A 14,833-nucleotide genomic window follows, 5' to 3' on the forward strand; every position below is an offset into this window, starting at 1 on the left:
GTGTTCAACGTCATTAGAACTGTATTTTTAAGAGGAGAAAGTCTAACCACACGTAATTCAGATAATCGATACAAATGGACGGAACATGCGTAAACAAGCTCATAATATAAGAAACCCAGGGCTGGTAATTATATATGATGGTGTTTCGTGGACAAAAAGACCAAATCTATGTATGAAGTTGGTCTTAATATTGCATCATTTGCTCTGCTGCTGGTTGCGACATACAAGAAACCCAACAAAAGGTCATTCAGAGAAGAGCAAGCAGAAAAGCGATATTGACCCTGATGCTCCTTTCTCGTTGCAGTGGCTCCTCGTTACACCAGAAGTCATCAAACAGGACAAGGTTGTGGGAATTTATTTTCATAGAAGTGGAAGAAATACTGGGACTCTCTTTTCTCTGTGATACGATCGGTAAGCGCGCTCGGCTGTTAAGCGAAAGGATAATGGAGTTCCTCCTTTACATTTGCGAGCCAAAAGCGTCTTCTGTTAGTCCCTTTGTTGAGTGAATCCATTTTAACTGGGTGTTCAACGTCATTAGAACTGTATTTTTAAGAGGAGAAAGTCTAACCACACGTAATTCAGATAATCGATACAAATGGACGGAACATGCGTAAACAAGCTCATAATATAAGAAACCCAGGGCTGGTGATTATATATGATGGTGTTTCGTGGACAAAAAGACCAAATCTATGTATGAAGTTGGTCTTAATATTGCATCATTTGCTCTGCTGCTGGTTGCGACATACAAGAAACCCAACAAAAGGTCATTCAGAGAAGAGCAAGCAGAAAAGCGATATTGACCCTGATGCTCCTTTCTCGTTGCAGTGGCTCCTCGTTACACCAGAAGTCATCAAACAGGACAAGGTTGTGGGAATTTATTTTCATAGAAGTGGAAGAAATACTGGGACTTTGTTTTCTCTGTGATGCGATCGGTAAGCGCGCTCGGCTCTTAAGCGAAAGGATGATGGAGTTCCTCCTTTACATTTGGTCTTAATATTGCATCATTTGCTCAGCTGCTGGCGTGAACTGTATAAACAGTAACACATGTCTCTGTGGCGCAATAGGTTATCGCGTTAGGCTGTTAACCGGAAGGATGGTGGTTCAAGCCCACCCAGGGACGCTGACTGGGTAGTTGCTGTGTTTTGTTTTTTCACTAGCAAAGTCTTAGATTGCTTGAAATAGTTCTACTCAACTCTGAAAGACAAAGAGAGATAACATCACGCCCAACGTGGGGCTTGAACCCACGACCCTGAGATTAAGAGTCTCATGCTCTACCGACTGAGCTAGCCAGGCAACCGTACTCTGCTTTTTCACGCGTTTGCTCTCGCAGCCCATTAACGCTGATATGTTCAGCTGGACGTTAGCGATGCTTGCGGTGTGTTGCACAGAGTCAAGAAATTTAACATTAAAAGCATACTTAACCTGGTGCTCGCGCTCTGGTGATCTGCAGCTTGGGAGTCTCAAGTACCAATAACTCAGCTAACACCTGTTCCATTCATGTGCCTAATAATGGAGTGCCTCCTTCTAAGATTTTAACCCCTTTCATTTACACTTGGGAGTGTAAAGCAGTAGAAAAGGGATATTGACCCTGATGCTGCTTTCTCTTTGCAGTGGCTCGTCGTTACTTCAAAAGCAATGGAACAGCAATCGCATCACAGAGAAAACAAAGTTGTGTGAATTTATTTTCAGAGAAGTGGAAGAAATACTGGGACTCTCTTTTCTCTGTGATACGATGGGTAAGCGCGCTCGGCTGTTAAGCGAAAGCATAATGGAGTTCCTCCTTTACATTTGCGAGCCAAAAGCGTCTTCTGTTAGTCCCTTTGTTGAGTGAATCCATTTTAACTGGGTGTTCAACGTCATTAGAACTGTATTTTTAAGAGGAGAAAGTCTAACCACACGTAATTCAGATAATCGATACAAATGGACGGAACATGCGTAAACAAGCTCATAATATAAGAAACCCAGGGCTGGTAATTATATATGATGGTGTTTCGTGGACAAAAAGACCAAATCTATGTATGAAGTTGGTCTTAATATTGCATCATTTGCTCTGCTGCTGGTTGCGACATACAAGAAACCCAACAAAAGGTCATTCAGAGAAGAGCAAGCAGAAAAGCGATATTGACCCTGATGCTCCTTTCTCGTTGCAGTGGCTCCTCGTTACACCAGAAGTCATCAAACAGGACAAGGTTGTGGGAATTTATTTTCATAGAAGTAGAAGAAATACTGGGACTCTCTTTTCTCTGTGATACGATCGGTAAGCGCGCTCGGCTGTTAAGCGAAAGGATAATGGAGTTCCTCCTTTACATTTGCGAGCCAAAAGCGTCTTCTGTTAGTCCCTTTGTTGAGTGAATCCATTTTAACTGGGTGTTCAACGTCATTAGAACTGTATTTTTAAGAGGAGAAAGTCTAACCACACGTAATTCAGATAATCGATACAAATGGACGGAACATGCGTAAACAAGCTCATAATATAAGAAACCCAGGGCTGGTAATTATATATGATGGTGTTTCGTGGACAAAAAGACCAAATCTATGTATGAAGTTGGTCTTAATATTGCATCATTTGCTCTGCTGCTGGTTGCGACATACAAGAAACCCAACAAAAGGTCATTCAGAGAAGAGCAAGCAGAAAAGCGATATTGACCCTGATGCTCCTTTCTCGTTGCAGTGGCTCCTCGTTACACCAGAAGTCATCAAACAGGACAAGGTTGTGGGAATTTATTTTCATAGAAGTGGAAGAAATACTGGGACTCTCTTTTCTCTGTGATACGATCGGTAAGCGCGCTCGGCTGTTAAGCGAAAGGATAATGGAGTTCCTCCTTTACATTTGCGAGCCAAAAGCGTCTTCTGTTAGTCCCTTTGTTGAGTGAATCCATTTTAACTGGGTGTTCAACGTCATTAGAACTGTATTTTTAAGAGGAGAAAGTCTAACCACACGTAATTCAGATAATCGATACAAATGGACGGAACATGCGTAAACAAGCTCATAATATAAGAAACCCAGGGCTGGTAATTATATATGATGGTGTTTCGTGGACAAAAAGACCAAATCTATGTATGAAGTTGGTCTTAATATTGCATCATTTGCTCTGCTGCTGGTTGCGACATACAAGAAACCCAACAAAAGGTCATTCAGAGAAGAGCAAGCAGAAAAGCGATATTGACCCTGATGCTCCTTTCTCGTTGCAGTGGCTCCTCGTTACACCAGAAGTCATCAAACAGGACAAGGTTGTGGGAATTTATTTTCATAGAAGTGGAAGAAATACTGGGACTCTCTTTTCTCTGTGATACGATCGGTAAGCGCGCTCGGCTGTTAAGCGAAAGGATAATGGAGTTCCTCCTTTACATTTGCGAGCCAAAAGCGTCTTCTGTTAGTCCCTTTGTTGAGTGAATCCATTTTAACTGGGTGTTCAACGTCATTAGAACTGTATTTTTAAGAGGAGAAAGTCTAACCACACGTAATTCAGATAATCGATACAAATGGACGGAACATGCGTAAACAAGCTCATAATATAAGAAACCCAGGGCTGGTAATTATATATGATGGTGTTTCGTGGACAAAAAGACCAAATCTATGTATGAAGTTGGTCTTAATATTGCATCATTTGCTCTGCTGCTGGTTGCGACATACAGGAAACCCAACAAAAGGTCATTCAGAGAAGAGCAAGCAGAAAAGCGATATTGACCCTGATGCTCCTTTCTCGTTGCAGTGGCTCCTCGTTACACCAGAAGTCATCAAACAGGACAAGGTTGTGGGAATTTATTTTCATAGAAGTGGAAGAAATACTGGGACTCTCTTTTCTCTGTGATACGATCGGTAAGCGCGCTCGGCTGTTAAGCGAAAGGATAATGGAGTTCCTCCCTTACATTTGCGAGCCAAAAGCGTCTTCTGTTAGTCCCTTTGTTGAGTGAATCCATTTTAATTGGGTGTTCAACGTCATTAGAACTGTATTTTTAAGAGGAGAAAGTCTAACCACACGTAATTCAGATAATCGATACAAATGGACGGAACATGCGTAAACAAGCTCATAATATAAGAAACCCAGGGCTGGTAATTATATATGATGGTGTTTCGTGGACAAAAAGACCAAATCTATGTATGAAGTTGGTCTTAATATTGCATCATTTGCTCTGCTGCTGGTTGCGACATACAAGAAACCCAACAAAAGGTCATTCAGAGAAGAGCAAGCAGAAAAGCGATATTGACCCTGATGCTCCTTTCTCGTTGCAGTGGCTCCTCGTTACACCAGAAGTCATCAAACAGGACAAGGTTGTGGGAATTTATTTTCATAGAAGTGGAAGAAATACTGGGACTCTCTTTTCTCTGTGATACGATCGGTAAGCGCGCTCGGCTGTTAAGCGAAAGGATAATGGAGTTCCTCCTTTACATTTGCGAGCCAAAAGCGTCTTCTGTTAGTCCCTTTGTTGAGTGAATCCATTTTAACTGGGTGTTCAACGTCATTAGAACTGTATTTTTAAGAGGAGAAAGTCTAACCACACGTAATTCAGATAATCGATACAAATGGACGGAACATGCGTAAACAAGCTCATAATATAAGAAACCCAGGGCTGGTAATTATATATGATGGTGTTTCGTGGACAAAAAGACCAAATCTATGTATGAAGTTGGTCTTAATATTGCATCATTTGCTCTGCTGCTGGTTGCGACATACAAGAAACCCAACAAAAGGTCATTCAGAGAAGAGCAAGCAGAAAAGCGATATTGACCCTGATGCTCCTTTCTCGTTGCAGTGGCTCCTCGTTACACCAGAAGTCATCAAACAGGACAAGGTTGTGGGAATTTATTTTCATAGAAGTGGAAGAAATACTGGGACTCTCTTTTCTCTGTGATACGATCGGTAAGCGCGCTCGGCTGTTAAGCGAAAGGATAATGGAGTTCCTCCTTTACATTTGCGAGCCAAAAGCGTCTTCTGTTAGTCCCTTTGTTGAGTGAATCCATTTTAACTGGGTGTTCAACGTCATTAGAACTGTATTTTTAAGAGGAGAAAGTCTAACCACACGTAATTCAGATAATCGATACAAATGGACGGAACATGCGTAAACAAGCTCATAATATAAGAAACCCAGGGCTGGTAATTATATATGATGGTGTTTCGTGGACAAAAAGACCAAATCTATGTATGAAGTTGGTCTTAATATTGCATCATTTGCTCTGCTGCTGGTTGCGACATACAGGAAACCCAACAAAAGGTCATTCAGAGAAGAGCAAGCAGAAAAGCGATATTGACCCTGATGCTCCTTTCTCGTTGCAGTGGCTCCTCGTTACACCAGAAGTCATCAAACAGGACAAGGTTGTGGGAATTTATTTTCATAGAAGTGGAAGAAATACTGGGACTCTCTTTTCTCTGTGATACGATCGGTAAGCGCGCTCGGCTGTTAAGCGAAAGGATAATGGAGTTCCTCCTTTACATTTGCGAGCCAAAAGCGTCTTCTGTTAGTCCCTTTGTTGAGTGAATCCATTTTAATTGGGTGTTCAACGTCATTAGAACTGTATTTTTAAGAGGAGAAAGTCTAACCACACGTAATTCAGATAATCGATACAAATGGACGGAACATGCGTAAACAAGCTCATAATATAAGAAACCCAGGGCTGGTAATTATATATGATGGTGTTTCGTGGACAAAAAGACCAAATCTATGTATGAAGTTGGTCTTAATATTGCATCATTTGCTCTGCTGCTGGTTGCGACATACAAGAAACCCAACAAAAGGTCATTCAGAGAAGAGCAAGCAGAAAAGCGATATTGACCCTGATGCTCCTTTCTCGTTGCAGTGGCTCCTCGTTACACCAGAAGTCATCAAACAGGACAAGGTTGTGGGAATTTATTTTCATAGAAGTGGAAGAAATACTGGGACTCTCTTTTCTCTGTGATACGATCGGTAAGCGCGCTCGGCTGTTAAGCGAAAGGATAATGGAGTTCCTCCTTTACATTTGCGAGCCAAAAGCGTCTTCTGTTAGTCCCTTTGTTGAGTGAATCCATTTTAACTGGGTGTTCAACGTCATTAGAACTGTATTTTTAAGAGGAGAAAGTCTAACCACACGTAATTCAGATAATCGATACAAATGGACGGAACATGCGTAAACAAGCTCATAATATAAGAAACCCAGGGCTGGTAATTATATATGATGGTGTTTCGTGGACAAAAAGACCAAATCTATGTATGAAGTTGGTCTTAATATTGCATCATTTGCTCTGCTGCTGGTTGCGACATACAAGAAACCCAACAAAAGGTCATTCAGAGAAGAGCAAGCAGAAAAGCGATATTGACCCTGATGCTCCTTTCTCGTTGCAGTGGCTCCTCGTTACACCAGAAGTCATCAAACAGGACAAGGTTGTGGGAATTTATTTTCATAGAAGTGGAAGAAATACTGGGACTCTCTTTTCTCTGTGATACGATCGGTAAGCGCGCTCGGCTGTTAAGAGAAAGGATAATGGAGTTCCTCCTTTACATTTGCGAGCCAAAAGCGTCTTCTGTTAGTCCCTTTGTTGAGTGAATCCATTTTAACTGGGTGTTCAACGTCATTAGAACTGTATTTTTAAGAGGAGAAAGTCTAACCACACGTAATTCAGATAATCGATACAAATGGACGGAACATGCGTAAACAAGCTCATAATATAAGAAACCCAGGGCTGGTAATTATATATGATGTTGTTTCGTGGACAAAAAGACCAAATCTATGTATGAAGTTGGTCTTAATATTGCATCATTTGCTCTGCTGCTGGTTGCGACATACAAGAAACCCAACAAAAGGTCATTCAGAGAAGAGCAAGCAGAAAAGCGATATTGACCCTGATGCTCCTTTCTCGTTGCAGTGGCTCCTCGTTACACCAGAAGTCATCAAACAGGACAAGGTTGTGGGAATTTATTTTCATAGAAGTGGAAGAAATACTGGGACTCTCTTTTCTCTGTGATACGATCGGTAAGCGCGCTCGGCTGTTAAGCGAAAGGATAATGGAGTTCCTCCTTTACATTTGCGAGCCAAAAGCGTCTTCTGTTAGTCCCTTTGTTGAGTGAATCCATTTTAACTGGGTGTTCAACGTCATTAGAACTGTATTTTTAAGAGGAGAAAGTCTAACCACACGTAATTCAGATAATCGATACAAATGGACGGAACATGCGTAAACAAGCTCATAATATAAGAAACCCAGGGCTGGTAATTATATATGATGGTGTTTCGTGGACAAAAAGACCAAATCTATGTATGAAGTTGGTCTTAATATTGCATCATTTGCTCTGCTGCTGGTTGCGACATACAGGAAACCCAACAAAAGGTCATTCAGAGAAGAGCAAGCAGAAAAGCGATATTGACCCTGATGCTCCTTTCTCGTTGCAGTGGCTCCTCGTTACACCAGAAGTCATCAAACAGGACAAGGTTGTGGGAATTTATTTTCATAGAAGTGGAAGAAATACTGGGACTCTCTTTTCTCTGTGATACGATCGGTAAGCGCGCTCGGCTGTTAAGCGAAAGGATAATGGAGTTCCTCCTTTACATTTGCGAGCCAAAAGCGTCTTCTGTTAGTCCCTTTGTTGAGTGAATCCATTTTAATTGGGTGTTCAACGTCATTAGAACTGTATTTTTAAGAGGAGAAAGTCTAACCACACGTAATTCAGATAATCGATACAAATGGACGGAACATGCGTAAACAAGCTCATAATATAAGAAACCCAGGGCTGGTAATTATATATGATGGTGTTTCGTGGACAAAAAGACCAAATCTATGTATGAAGTTGGTCTTAATATTGCATCATTTGCTCTGCTGCTGGTTGCGACATACAAGAAACCCAACAAAAGGTCATTCAGAGAAGAGCAAGCAGAAAAGCGATATTGACCCTGATGCTCCTTTCTCGTTGCAGTGGCTCCTCGTTACACCAGAAGTCATCAAACAGGACAAGGTTGTGGGAATTTATTTTCATAGAAGTGGAAGAAATACTGGGACTTTGTTTTCTCTGTGATGCGATCGGTAAGCGTGCTCGGCTGTTAAGCGAAAGGATGATGGAGTTCCTCCTTTACATTTGGTCTTAATATTGCATCATTTGCTCAGCTGCTGGCGTGAACTGTATAAACAGTAACACATGTCTCTGTGGCGCAATAGGTTAGCGCGTTTGGCTGTTAACCGAAAGGATGGTGGTTCAAGCCCACCCAGGGACGCTGACCGGGTAGTTGCTGTGTTTTGTTTTTTCACTAGCAAAGTCTTAGATTGCTTGAAATAGTTCTACTCAACTCTGAAAGACAAAGAGAGATAACATCACGCCCAACGTGGGGCTTGAACCCACGACCCTGAGATTAAGAGTCTCATGCTCTACCGACTGAGCTAGCCAGGCAACCGTACTCTGCTTTTTCACGCGTTTGCTCTCGCAGCCCATTAACGCTGATATGTTCAGCTGGACGTTAGCGATGCTTGCGGTGTGTTGCACAGAGTCAAGAAATTTAACATTAAAAGCATACTTAACCTGGTGCTCGCGCTCTGGTGATCTGCAGCTTGGGAGTCTCAAGTACCAATAACTCAGCTAACACCTGTTCCATTCATGTGCCTAATAATGGAGTGCCTCCTTCTAAGATTTTAACCCCTTTCATTTACACTTGGGAGTGTAAAGCAGTAGAAAAGGGATATTGACCCTGATGCTGCTTTCTCTTTGCAGTGGCTCGTCGTTACTTCAAAAGCAATGGAACAGCAATCGCATCACAGAGAAAACAAAGTTGTGTGAATTTATTTTCAGAGAAGTGGAAGAAATACTGGGACTCTCTTTTCTCTGTGATACGATCGGTAAGCGCGCTCGGCTGTTAAGCGAAAGGATAATGGAGTTCCTCCTTTACATTTGCGAGCCAAAAGCGTCTTCTGTTAGTCCCTTTGTTGAGTGAATCCATTTTAACTGGGTGTTCAACGTCATTAGAACTGTATTTTTAAGAGGAGAAAGTCTAACCACACGTAATTCAGATAATCGATACAAATGGACGGAACATGCGTAAACAAGCTCATAATATAAGAAACCCAGGGCTGGTAATTATATATGATGGTGTTTCGTGGACAAAAAGACCAAATCTATGTATGAAGTTGGTCTTAATATTGCATCATTTGCTCTGCTGCTGTTTGCGACATACAAGAAACCCAACAAAAGGTCATTCAGAGAAGAGCAAGCAGAAAAGCGATATTGACCCTGATGCTCCTTTCTCGTTGCAGTGGCTCCTCGTTACACCAGAAGTCATCAAACAGGACAAGGTTGTGGGAATTTATTTTCATAGAAGTGGAAGAAATACTGGGACTTTGTTTTCTCTGTGATGCGATCAGTAAGCGCGCTCGGCTCTTAAGCGAAAGGATGATGGAGTTCCTCCTTTACATTTGGTCTTAATATTGCATCATTTGCTCAGCTGCTGGCGTGAACTGTATAAACAGTAACACATGTCTCTGTGGCGCAATAGGTTAGCGCGTTCGGCTGTTAACCGAAAGGATGGTGGTTCAAGCCCACCCAGGGACGCTGACCGGGTAGTTGCTGTGTTTTGTTTTTTCACTAGCAAAGTCTTAGATTGCTTGAAATAGTTCTACTCAACTCTGAAAGACAAAGAGAGATAACATCACGCCCAACGTGGGGCTTGAACCCACGACCCTGAGATTAAGAGTCTCATGCTCTACCGACTGAGCTAGCCAGGCAACCGTACTCTGCTTTTTCACGCGTTTGCTCTCGCAGCCCATTAACGCTGATATGTTCAGCTGGACGTTAGCGATGCTTGCGGTGTGTTGCACAGAGTCAAGAAATTTAACATTAAAAGCATACTTAACCTGGTGCTCGCGCTCTGGTGATCTGCAGCTTGGGAGTCTCAAGTACCAATAACTCAGCTAACACCTGTTCCATTCATGTGCCTAATAATGGAGTGCCTCCTTCTAAGATTTTAACCCCTTTCATTTACACTTGGGAGTGTAAAGCAGTAGAAAAGGGATATTGACCCTGATGCTGCTTTCTCTTTGCAGTGGCTCGTCGTTACTTCAAAAGCAATGGAACAGCAATCGCATCACAGAGAAAACAAAGTTGTGTGAATTTATTTTCAGAGAAGTGGAAGAAATACTGGGACTCTCTTTTCTCTGTGATACGATCGGTAAGCGCGCTCGGCTGTTAAGCGAAAGGATAATGGAGTTCCTCCTTTACATTTGCGAGCCAAAAGCGTCTTCTGTTAGTCCCTTTGTTGAGTGAATCCATTTTAACTGGGTGTTCAACGTCATTAGAACTGTATTTTTAAGAGGAGAAAGTCTAACCACACGTAATTCAGATAATCGATACAAATGGACGGAACATGCGTAAACAAGCTCATAATATAAGAAACCCAGGGCTGGTAATTATATATGATGGTGTTTCGTGGACAAAAAGACCAAATCTATGTATGAAGTTGGTCTTAATATTGCATCATTTGCTCTGCTGCTGGTTGCGACATACAAGAAACCCAACAAAAGGTCATTCAGAGAAGAGCAAGCAGAAAAGCGATATTGACCCTGATGCTCCTTTCTCGTTGCAGTGGCTCCTCGTTACACCAGAAGTCATCAAACAGGACAAGGTTGTGGGAATTTATTTTCATAGAAGTGGAAGAAATACTGGGACTTTGTTTTCTCTGTGATGCGATCGGTAAGCGCGCTCGGCTCTTAAGCGAAAGGATGATGGAGTTCCTCCTTTACATTTGGTCTTAATATTGCATCATTTGCTCAGCTGCTGGCGTGAACTGTATAAACAGTAACACATGTCTCTGTGGCGCAATAGGTTAGCGCGTTTGGCTGTTAACCGAAAGGATGGTGGTTCAAGCCCACCCAGGGACGCTGACCGGGTAGTTGCTGTGTTTTGTTTTTTCACTAGCAAAGTCTTAGATTGCTTGAAATAGTTCTACTCAACTCTGAAAGACAAAGAGAGATAACATCACGCCCAACGTGGGGCTTGAACCCACGACCCTGAGATTAAGAGTCTCATGCTCTACCGACTGAGCTAGCCAGGCAACCGTACTCTGCTTTTTCACGCGTTTGCTCTCGCAGCCCATTAACGCTGATATGTTCAGCTGGACGTTAGCGATGCTTGCGGTGTGTTGCACAGAGTCAAGAAATTTAACATTAAAAGCATACTTAACCTGGTGCTCGCGCTCTGGTGATCTGCAGCTTGGGAGTCTCAAGTACCAATAACTCAGCTAACACCTGTTCCATTCATGTGCCTAATAATGGAGTGCCTCCTTCTAAGATTTTAACCCCTTTCATTTACACTTGGGAGTGTAAAGCAGTAGAAAAGGGATATTGACCCTGATGCTGCTTTCTCTTTGCAGTGGCTCGTCGTTACTTCAAAAGCAATGGAACAGCAATCGCATCACAGAGAAAACAAAGTTGTGTGAATTTATTTTCAGAGAAGTGGAAGAAATACTGGGACTCTCTTTTCTCTGTGATACGATCGGTAAGCGCGCTCGGCTGTTAAGCGAAAGGATAATGGAGTTCCTCCTTTACATTTGCGAGCCAAAAGCGTCTTCTGTTAGTCCCTTTGTTGAGTGAATCCATTTTAACTGGGTGTTCAACGTCATTAGAACTGTATTTTTAAGAGGAGAAAGTCCAACCACACGTAATTCAGATAATCGATACAAGTGGACGGAACATGCGTAAACAAGCTCATAATATAAGAAACCCAGGGCTGGTAATTATATATGATGGTGTTTCGTGGACAAAAAGACCAAATCTATGTATGAAGTTGGTCTTAATATTGCATCATTTGCTCTGCTGCTGGTTGCGACATACAAGAAACCCAACAAAAGGTCATTCAGAGAAGAGCAAGCAGAAAAGCGATATTGACCCTGATGCTCCTTTCTCGTTGCAGTGGCTCCTCGTTACACCAGAAGTCATCAAACAGGACAAGGTTGTGGGAATTTATTTTCATAGAAGTGGAAGAAATACTGGGACTCTCTTTTCTCTGTGATACGATCGGTAAGCGCGCTCGGCTGTTAAGCGAAAGGATAATGGAGTTCCTCCTTTACATTTGCGAGCCAAAAGCGTCTTCTGTTAGTCCCTTTGTTGAGTGAATCCATTTTAACTGGGTGTTCAACGTCATTAGAACTGTATTTTTAAGAGGAGAAAGTCTAACCACACGTAATTCAGATAATCGATACAAATGGACGGAACATGCGTAAACAAGCTCATAATATAAGAAACCCAGGGCTGGTAATTATATATGATGGTGTTTCGTGGACAAAAAGACCAAATCTATGTATGAAGTTGGTCTTAATATTGCATCATTTGCTCTGCTGCTGGTTGCGACATACAAGAAACCCAACAAAAGGTCATTCAGAGAAGAGCAAGCAGAAAAGCGATATTGACCCTGATGCTCCTTTCTCGTTGCAGTGGCTCCTCGTTACACCAGAAGTCATCAAACAGGACAAGGTTGTGGGAATTTATTTTCATAGAAGTGGAAGAAATACTGGGACTCTCTTTTCTCTGTGATACGATCGGTAAGCGCGCTCGGCTGTTAAGCGAAAGGATAATGGAGTTCCTCCTTTACATTTGCGAGCCAAAAGCGTCTTCTGTTAGTCCCTTTGTTGAGTGAATCCATTTTAACTGGGTGTTCAACGTCATTAGAACTGTATTTTTAAGAGGAGAAAGTCTAACCACACGTAATTCAGATAATCGATACAAATGGACGGAACATGCGTAAACAAGCTCATAATATAAGAAACCCAGGGCTGGTAATTATATATGATGGTGTTTCGTGGACAAAAAGACCAAATCTATGTATGAAGTTGGTCTTAATATTGCATCATTTGCTCTGCTGCTGGTTGCGACATACAAGAAACCCAACAAAAGGTCATTCAGAGAAGAGCAAGCAGAAAAGCGATATTGACCCTGATGCTCCTTTCTCGTTGCAGTGGCTCCTCGTTACACCAGAAGTCATCAAACAGGACAAGGTTGTGGGAATTTATTTTCATAGAAGTGGAAGAAATACTGGGACTCTCTTTTCTCTGTGATACGATCGGTAAGCGCGCTCGGCTGTTAAGCGAAAGGATAATGGAGTTCCTCCTTTACATTTGCGAGCCAAAAGCGTCTTCTGTTAGTCCCTTTGTTGAGTGAATCCATTTTAACTGGGTGTTCAACGTCATTAGAACTGTATTTTTAAGAGGAGAAAGTCTAACCACACGTAATTCAGATAATCGATACAAATGGACGGAACATGCGTAAACAAGCTCATAATATAAGAAACCCAGGGCTGGTAATTATATATGATGGTGTTTCGTGGACAAAAAGACCAAATCTATGTATGAAGTTGGTCTTAATATTGCATCATTTGCTCTGCTGCTGGTTGCGACATACAAGAAACCCAACAAAAGGTCATTCAGAGAAGAGCAAGCAGAAAAGCGATATTGACCCTGATGCTCCTTTCTCGTTGCAGTGGCTCCTCGTTACACCAGAAGTCATCAAACAGGACAAGGTTGTGTGAATTTATTTTCAGAGAAGTGGAAGAAATACTGGGACTCTCTTTTCTCTGTGATACGATCGGTAAGCGCGCTCGGCTGTTAAGCGAAAGGATAATGGAGTTCCTCCTTTACATTTGCGAGCCAAAAGCGTCTTCTGTTAGTCCCTTTGTTGAGTGAATCCATTTTAACTGGGTGTTCAACGTCATTAGAACTGTATTTTTAAGAGGAGAAAGTCTAACCACACGTAATTCAGATAATCGATACAAATGGACGGAACATGCGTAAACAAGCTCATAATATAAGAAACCCAGGGCTGGTAATTATATATGATGGTGTTTCGTGGACAAAAAGACCAAATCTATGTATGAAGTTGGTCTTAATATTGCATCATTTGCTCTGCTGCTGGTTGCGACATACAAGAAACCCAACAAAAGGTCATTCAGAGAAGAGCAAGCAGAAAAGCGATATTGACCCTGATGCTCCTTTCTCGTTGCAGTGGCTCCTCGTTACACCAGAAGTCATCAAACAGGACAAGGTTGTGGGAATTTATTTTCATAGAAGTGGAAGAAATACTGGGACTTTGTTTTCTCTGTGATGCGATCGGTAAGCGCGCTCGGCTCTTAAGCGAAAGGATGATGGAGTTCCTCCTTTACATTTGGTCTTAATATTGCATCATTTGCTCAGCTGCTGGCGTGAACTGTATAAACACTAACACATGTCTCTGTGGCGCAATAGGTTAGCGTGTTTGGCTGTTAACCGAAAGGATGGTGGTTCAAGCCCACCCAGGGACGCTGACTGGGTAGTTGCTGTGTTTTGTTTTTTCACTAGCAAAGTCTTAGATTGCTTGAAATAGTTCTACTCAACTCTGAAAGACAAAGAGAGATAACATCACGCCCAACGTGGGGCTTGAACCCACGACCCTGAGATTAAGAGTCTCATGCTCTACCGACTGAGCTAGCCAGGCAACCGTACTCTGCTTTTTCACGCGTTTGCTCTCGCAGCCCATTAACGCTGATATGTTCAGCTGGACGTTAGCGATGCTTGCGGTGTGTTGCACAGAGTCAAGAAATTTAACATTAAAAGCATACTTAACCTGGTGCTCGCGCTCTGGTGATCTGCAGCTTGGGAGTCTCAAGTACCAATAACTCAGCTAACACCTGTTCCATTCATGTGCCTAATAATGGAGTGCCTCCTTCTAAGATTTTAACCCCTTTCATTTACACTTGGGAGTGTAAAGCAGTAGAAAAGGGATATTGACCCTGATGCTGCTTTCTCTTTGCAGTGGCTCGTCGTTACTTCAAAAGCAATGGAACAGCAATCGCATCACAGAGAAAACAAAGTTGTGTGAATTTATTTTCAGAGAAGTGGAAGAAATACTGGGACTCTCTT

The 14,833-nt window shown here is 42.2% G+C and overlaps 9 non-coding genes across 9 annotated transcripts; 4 read left to right on the forward strand and 5 right to left on the reverse strand.

The window, feature by feature from the left end:
* Positions 1-1,220: 1,220 nt before the first annotated feature.
* On the reverse strand, positions 1,221-1,293 carry trnak-cuu (transfer RNA lysine (anticodon CUU)). The gene has a single exon. It is a non-coding gene; the product is annotated as a tRNA-Lys (tRNA).
* Positions 1,294-8,102: 6,809 nt separating this feature from the next.
* Positions 8,103-8,176, forward strand: trnan-guu (transfer RNA asparagine (anticodon GUU)). The gene has a single exon. It is a non-coding gene; the product is annotated as a tRNA-Asn (tRNA).
* A 100-nt stretch (positions 8,177-8,276) lies between these two features.
* Positions 8,277-8,349, reverse strand: trnak-cuu (transfer RNA lysine (anticodon CUU)). The gene has a single exon. It is a non-coding gene; the product is annotated as a tRNA-Lys (tRNA).
* Positions 8,350-9,427: 1,078 nt separating this feature from the next.
* trnan-guu (transfer RNA asparagine (anticodon GUU)) lies at positions 9,428-9,501 on the forward strand. The gene has a single exon. It is a non-coding gene; the product is annotated as a tRNA-Asn (tRNA).
* A 100-nt stretch (positions 9,502-9,601) lies between these two features.
* Positions 9,602-9,674, reverse strand: trnak-cuu (transfer RNA lysine (anticodon CUU)). The gene has a single exon. It is a non-coding gene; the product is annotated as a tRNA-Lys (tRNA).
* Positions 9,675-10,752: 1,078 nt separating this feature from the next.
* trnan-guu (transfer RNA asparagine (anticodon GUU)) lies at positions 10,753-10,826 on the forward strand. The gene has a single exon. It is a non-coding gene; the product is annotated as a tRNA-Asn (tRNA).
* Positions 10,827-10,926: 100 nt separating this feature from the next.
* On the reverse strand, positions 10,927-10,999 carry trnak-cuu (transfer RNA lysine (anticodon CUU)). Its single transcript has one exon. It is a non-coding gene; the product is annotated as a tRNA-Lys (tRNA).
* A 3,162-nt stretch (positions 11,000-14,161) lies between these two features.
* Positions 14,162-14,235, forward strand: trnan-guu (transfer RNA asparagine (anticodon GUU)). The gene has a single exon. It is a non-coding gene; the product is annotated as a tRNA-Asn (tRNA).
* A 100-nt stretch (positions 14,236-14,335) lies between these two features.
* trnak-cuu (transfer RNA lysine (anticodon CUU)) lies at positions 14,336-14,408 on the reverse strand. Its single transcript has one exon. It is a non-coding gene; the product is annotated as a tRNA-Lys (tRNA).
* Between the last annotated feature and the right edge of the window lie 425 nt (positions 14,409-14,833).

Source organism: Electrophorus electricus, chromosome 3 (genome assembly GCF_041902795.1).
Source record: "Electrophorus electricus isolate QZ-2024a chromosome 3, ASM4190279v1, whole genome shotgun sequence".
Taxonomy (NCBI): Eukaryota; Metazoa; Chordata; class Actinopteri; order Gymnotiformes; family Gymnotidae; genus Electrophorus; species Electrophorus electricus.